Raw genomic sequence first — 7,213 nt, 5'->3', positions numbered from 1 at the left:
TTTCAAAAAATTGTAATTATTTTAGGGCTGGCATGAGATAGGCCTTTTAGAGATTAAGAGTGGGGAATAGTCCTTCATTTAAATGAGATTAGATATTGACTTCTCTGTGGACAATATGAATCTTAGACCAGTTAGAACAACAATAATTTTTTTAAATTGATATAATTTCCAAACTTCAATCCCACCCCACCTCCAAAAATACTTGTTCAAATTTTCAAATACATTATAGGAGCCAGAAGTGATCTACTGCAAACATGTTGAATATTTGATGTAGAATTTACTAGCCCTCATTTGTATTTGAGTTTGTCACCACTGATCAAAGGGATAGTAAAGAAGAGAAAAAAGTGTGATTTAGTTGGAAAGGTGCTTGACTTAGAACCAGAGGACCTTAATTTGAATCACAGATCTGCCACTTACTGCCTAATAATCATGGGAAGTCATTTCAAGTCTTGAACGTTAGTTTTCTCAATCTAAAAAATGAGATGGTTGCACTAGTCATTATCTCCAAGGATCTCTTTATACTCTAAATTTATGAGCCTTCCATCTGGGAAGGGTCACTTGTATAGTCCAAAAAAAGATCAATGTGCCCCAATCTGAAGCTCACAATACTCTCTCTTTAATCAGGCAGTTACAGGTAGGATTCTCAGGAGATTCACAAGCAGGAGGTTTCATATGTCTGGCAATAGTGTCCATGGGTGTCAGTAGCTGTAGCTATTAAAGATCAGGAAAAGAATTTTTTCACCACCAAAGTCATTGGTTTTGTCAAACAATTCAACATCAGAAACTGATTGTTTTATCAACAGAAATTGTATTTTTAAAAGACATTTCCATCTGCTTTGTCCTTGCACCCCAGGGACGGTGAAACCATTAAATGTAAACTCCTTGAGAACAATAAGTAAAGCTTGTTTTTTGTTTACTTCTTTGATTTTATTCTTGTCTTTTGTAGCACCAAAGTTTAAACAATGCCTGCCACATAATAAGCACTGATAACAAATGCTTATATAGTTACCGAGTGATCCACACATGTTGTTTCCTCTATTAGAATATGAGTTTCCTAAGAACAAAGGACTGTCTTACTTTTTGGTTAGTATCACCATTACTTTGTATATATTAAATGCCTAATAAATGCTGCATCCATCCATCCATCCATCCATTTATTCATCTGGATTATTCTGCCTGAAAGGATGTAGGGAGAAGGGAAAGTATTAATTAAGTAACTATTATGTCCTAGGTTTTGTGCTAAAGCTTTGTCACAGAGCGGACCCTGGCTTCTTAGTATACTAGTAGAGTTCAAGGCCAGGTTATTTTTGTCAAAGTAAAAAAGCTTTAAAGGAGACTATTGATGGACTACATATCTGCCATCTTAACACTACTGTAGGTAAATTTAAAGAGGTTCATAGTAGGGATTTGACCATAAGGGGTTTGTTTTGATCTTATTTTTGAGGAAATAATTGGTGGAATACAAGAAGTAATCATAATAATTTTATAACTGATTAAAAACACCTCGAATTTCATGAACAATGAAGCTTGTCTCAATCTTCTTAGCAAAGTGATGGTGGATTAAAAGTGCACAATAAAGCATTTATGGACAAATGTAGACAATATGACAGCTGTTTTTGTTATATAAGAATACAGACCCTGGTCATCATCTACATCGCCTCCCCAGTGGAAAATTAAACTCTTCTCAGTACCATTTTGAGCTCTGATAGGCTAGCTTTAATTTTATCTTGCCCTCATCCCTGCCTCTACTGTACATCTTGGCCATTTTCATATCATATCCTGGTACCTCTCTCCTGATAGTTACATTTTATGGGTTGTTTTATCCACATTGGAGTGTAAGTTTCATGAAGAAAAGAACTATCTTGCTTGCTTGTATCTATATCTACAGACCATAACACAGTGCCTAGAATGTAGTTAATATTTAATGCTGCATATTTCCATCAGTGTAGCTATAATTATCTAATGCAATCAGAGAGAGAACATTGGGAAGTGACCCAAATGTAAAAGAAAAAAAAAATCAAAGCTTTTCTAGCATTCCTAGCAATGAGTTCAAGATTTCTCTCTCTCAAAAAAAAAAGTATATTGTAGATTCCTTATGAGCTAGTCATCCTATGTGGTACCAATCTCTATCTTTTCAAATAAGTTATTGAATGCCAACCATATAGCTTTCTCAGAAGTTCTGCTATCTTCCTAGAACATTGCCACAAGCCCTATGTCCTACCAGCAAAGAAGTCACTGAAGAGAAAACAAATAATCTGTCAATGATATATTTCCTGATCTTGGGATAAATCCTTTATGCTATCCCTCTGACTCCCCTACCACTGTTTGCTCAGAATGTCCTTTCTCTCCATATGGGAAAGTCATCACAACCTCCATCCAGCCTCATTAGGGATTCCAAATTGGCAATGTTTCAATGTGGCTTGCCACCAATTTTGAACTTTTAAAGTGGCTCATGCCACAGGAAGGTAAAAAAGACCACAACTCTGGGCAGTCACATTACCCAGACCAGGCAGGAGTTACATTTACACCATTGCGCCTTTCTATGAGTTGTGTTCCTTCCCCCATTTTTAAGGAGGTAACATTTTAATACTGCTCCATGAAAAAATAAATGCTCGAAAATGTACAGGTAGCATTCATTTCTATTCCCTACGAACATAGCAATTGTACCTAATGAGATGTTACTGAATTCAGGTGATACTTCTCTTTTAAAAAGCCCTTCTCCCATGATCAGCACTTCTTTCCAGTAAAGTCTATTACTATTACTCATTAAATTCTGAGTTCATATATGCCACTTGTTTCAGAGCATAGCAACTAACCATCTCCCTGATTTTTATACACAAAGGGGTCCTTGATATGAGCCTCTCAAAACTAATCTATAAAGGCTTGAATCTTTCAGATTTTCAGATTTATCGGGTTATGCAATACCAAAATTAAGGGAAGGTGACATGGGTTTTAATTCAGAAAACTGACTTTAGAAGGTATTCACAACACTTGAAATTTCTCAGCAATCCAAAAACAACAAAATTCCTACTTAGTTTTAAGGTGTAAGTAATCCAATAAGAAGCTATAAGACAATCAAGTTCTCCACACACACACACTCTCCATACCCTAGATGAACTTCTCCCTAACTCTTCTCTCTATCTTTAGCTACAATGTTCCCAGGGACATTTCCATGTCCTTGTTTTGAAAGTTGACTTAAAGGCACATTTCATGCTTCTTATCCCAAGAGAGGTGCCATATGGGACACAAACATAGTGCTACCCCACTGGTTTACCACTCAGGGAAATTTATCCACTGACCCAGCATCATGAGATTTGTGGAGATCATTCAATCTTAACATATCTTTCATGTGGGGGGAAAATTTGGGGATACAATAGTGGGGAAAACTGACAAAAATTAAAGGGAAAAATAAATAAGATCAGTTTTATAGATGTGCTTTTCACAATATTAAAATGTGAAAATATATGTATGTGTGTGTGAGTGTATATATATATATATATATATATATATATATACGTATATATGTAATGTACATATAGAGAAATTTAGATTTCTTTTTCAGTCATCTTTATATGATAGAGTATATTTAATGAGCTTGTTTTAATTACAGGGAAGTTTGAAAAGCAGCCTACATTTAATTTTTGCCTTTATTCTCCCTGAGCTCACCCTAGCATTAGTTTTGGACTACCTTAAAAAGTGCATAGGAGCTGTAGTGATCTAGACTTGAGGTCAAGTGATCTAGTGATCTAGGTGTGAAGTCTAGCTTCCTCTATTTATTTACTATATGCCTCTAGGCACATGGAGCTTCTTCAGAAGATCCCTTAATTTTTCAGCATTTGAGTGTCCTTATCTAGAAAATGAGCCTAACTTGCATTCTCTACTTCACAGAGTTATGAGGAAAGCATTTTAATACCTTAAAGTGCTACAGAAATGTGATTTTATTTTTGTTCCAGTAACTGAAGAGGTCAGCTGAGGTTTTCTAAGTTGGTGAGAACAAAGGGAAACTAGAAGGGAAACAAGCAGATGTGGTTTACCACTCAGGGAAATTTATCCACTGACCCAGCATCATGAGATTTGTGGAGATCATTCAATCTTAACTTATATCTTTCATGTGGGGGGAAAAAAGGTAGTTTTCTCACATTCTAAATTGAGGGTTCTTAACCTTTTCATTTAAATTTTTTAAAAAGATCCACTTGACAATATGAAGAAAATTATTGATCTTATAAGTAAAGTTTTTAAATGCATAAAAATATGCAAGATTAAAATATATTCTATTATTGAAATTATTATCAAAATACATTTTAAATATGTGTTGCAGTATATCTAGCAAGAGGTAGTGATAAACATAAATGGTATTTCAAGATATCTTAGAATAACCATAATGTAATATGAAAATATCTGTAATTTCTACGGAGACAAAGTCACAGGTACTCAATTGTCTACATTTGTAATGAAAGGAAATGCTAAATTTCAGTTAGAGATTAGTAAAAAGTAAATATGTGAATTTTTTTCCTATCGATCCCTTGGGGACCCTTAGACTAAGGCCAAGGACTCCTGTTCTATCTAATCAACTTCCAACACATGATATTGACAGAAAAGCATATTATAACAGGCTCTATCATGTAGGTGGTCTATGTAGACCACATATAGGCAGGAATAGTAATGATCCTACCATCATCTTATTGCCATTACAATTAGCATAATACTTCACTATAAGAAAGCTCAAATCCAGGACATTTGTAGGTTTTGCAAGAAATAAAGCTGAACTTCCAGAAAATATGATAGAATCAAGCAAATATGGGATTTGCTCTGAGACTGTTAGTACCTAAATTACAAGAAACAATCTGCTCGCCCCCAAAAAATTATTTCCACATTATTTTTGTTCAATTTCTTCTCTTTATCTGTAAAACTTCCCTTAGAAACTACAAATGTTTAACTTTCTTAGCTATTAGTTTTCGCACATAGCCACCAGCCAGGAAGTTAGTAAGCCACTACCAAGTCGAACTCTGGACATCATGACACACCCAAAGTTTCTGAGCAGAAACCAATGTTTCCAGATAATCTGGTTGAGAAAACAATGGTTTACCCAATACCATGTCTTCAAGTCATGCAATCTTCCCAACTGAACTAATCTATTTTTAATGATTTCCAAAGAAGGTCATGCTTCTGCTTTCCAGACTCGCTCAATCCATTCCAAAGTCACCCTTAAACAAATTCATGGAAAATACTATTTTCACAGGTGTTCCTCAGATTCAAAAAAGGGAAAAATCTATTACCTCTTCCCTATAGAAGGAGAACTGTTGCCACACAAGAAGAAAGCTCTTTTTTTCTCTTGCACTTGTCTTCTTCGATTCACTAGCTATTAGAGTAATAATTTACTAAATGACATTTTAATTTCTCCTCCAAAGTGTAAGAGACTTTGCAAAATCAACAAATGGTAGAATTCACTTGTTAAGGTACTTTATATTTTGCACTAAATTTCTCAAACTCTCTTTTACTACTGAGTTTGAGATGAGAATCCCCAGGGCTGAATATCGAAACAGATAATGAGATTTTGGAAGTGCCATTGGTTGGGTGGCATTGAAAAGAAATAAATGAACTTCAATGTGAAGGAAGACATTCAGGGCATAACTCAGGAAAATCAGCCACAACCAAGGACCAGCTTACTAGACCTTCTAGTGACTTTCTTATCCACTTTCCCAAGACCTGATTTATATTATCAAGTACCAACTTAAAATGGTGTGGTTAAAAATGTGTGGATGGGGTGGGGAGGGGGAGGTTTCAAAGCACAAAAAACGGTATACATTTGGTCACCAAAGTGACTCTTTCAGAGTAGGCAATTTTGAATGTGATGAAAAGCAAACACAGGCCTGTAAAAGCCCCAGTCATTTTGTAAGTTGCCAATCTCTGTTATTCCATAAACAGCTGCTCTGGAGATTGGCTGAGGACTTACTTAATTTATTTAGAGAATCAATTAGCCAAAGGCATTGGGGCCAGTGAGGAATGTCATTCAAGCGTAAAAAGCTTTGGAAAATATTTCTAGCTTTTTAATATTTCTGGCAAGAAAAAAAAAAGTGACCACCCATAATACCATTTACCCAGACCAAAAAATTATAGTAGCCCAGAAAGGAAACAACTTAATGAGATTTTCTTGGATGACTTTATAGCCAGAGAAGACATTGGTTAATCAATGTGAGACATAGTCCAAATAGTATTGGGGGGAAATAATTAATTAATTGATTCATCAATTTATTAATGCATATTAATGCTCCATAGAGACATATATTTTTTTTTAAATATAGAATGCTTCACAAATTTTCATGTCATCCTTGCACAGGGGCCTTGCTAATCTTCTCTGTATCAGTCCAATTTTAGTATATGTGCTGCCAAAGCGAGCACAGAGACAGAATTTTTAAGACATATTTTACTGGAAATCTTTTTGTTTACTTGTTTTTGGAAAACTTCATTCGAAGGAATCCTAGGTATAATCAAAATTTGTGGCTAAATTATGTGTTGTAGAGTTAAGGACTGAATGTGGAATCAAAAAGGACTTCTTTGAAATTCTACCTTATTTACTCCTAACCTGGATTACCCCAGGAAAAGTCTTTAACTGCTGTAAAATAGGGATAAGTATGACCATGTTATCTACTTCAGAGATTCTTAAACTTTTTCCACTCATCACCCCTTTTTGCCTGAGATATTTTTACATAATCTTACATGAAATAATTATGTATCTTACATATAGATACATAGAATAAGTATACAAATGGATAATAAATCATAATTTTGCAACCCCTATATTCAGCCCACTTGATCACAATTGACAGTTGAAGAAGTTGAGATCTATTTGCCAAGATTATTCTGACTCAACAAGGACAAAATATGTAAACTGTTTTATAAATTTTAAAGCATTATTTAAATGTTGTTAACTAACATATATTTTGGAGATAGTATAAATACAATGTAAAAGTCTCCTGAGGAATCATCAAGGGACAACTTGGATTTGAATATTGCATCTAGAATTTACCAGTTAGATGATCCTAGGGAAAAATCATTTAATACCACTGAGCCTCAGTCTCATTATCTGTATAATGGAGGCACTCACCTCATAGGATTGTTAGGGGGAGGAGGTACATTCAGAAAATGCATGCAAAGCATTTGCAAACCTAAAGTATTACATCCTATCTTGATGTGATTTGTCCTGAAGTAAATA

The 7,213-nt window shown here is 34.8% G+C and overlaps 1 non-coding gene across 1 annotated transcript; it reads right to left on the bottom strand.

Moving 5' to 3' along the window:
* Positions 1-6,292: 6,292 nt before the first annotated feature.
* On the bottom strand, positions 6,293-6,399 carry LOC111721339. The gene has a single exon (XR_002770593.1). It is a non-coding gene; the product is annotated as a U6 spliceosomal RNA (small nuclear RNA).
* Between the last annotated feature and the right edge of the window lie 814 nt (positions 6,400-7,213).

This window comes from Sarcophilus harrisii, chromosome 6 (assembly GCF_902635505.1).
Source record: "Sarcophilus harrisii chromosome 6, mSarHar1.11, whole genome shotgun sequence".
In the NCBI taxonomy this organism is placed as follows: Eukaryota; Metazoa; Chordata; class Mammalia; order Dasyuromorphia; family Dasyuridae; genus Sarcophilus; species Sarcophilus harrisii.
Note: the sequence above shows the minus strand (reverse complement) of the source record. Positions and strands in the feature narration are given on the sequence as shown.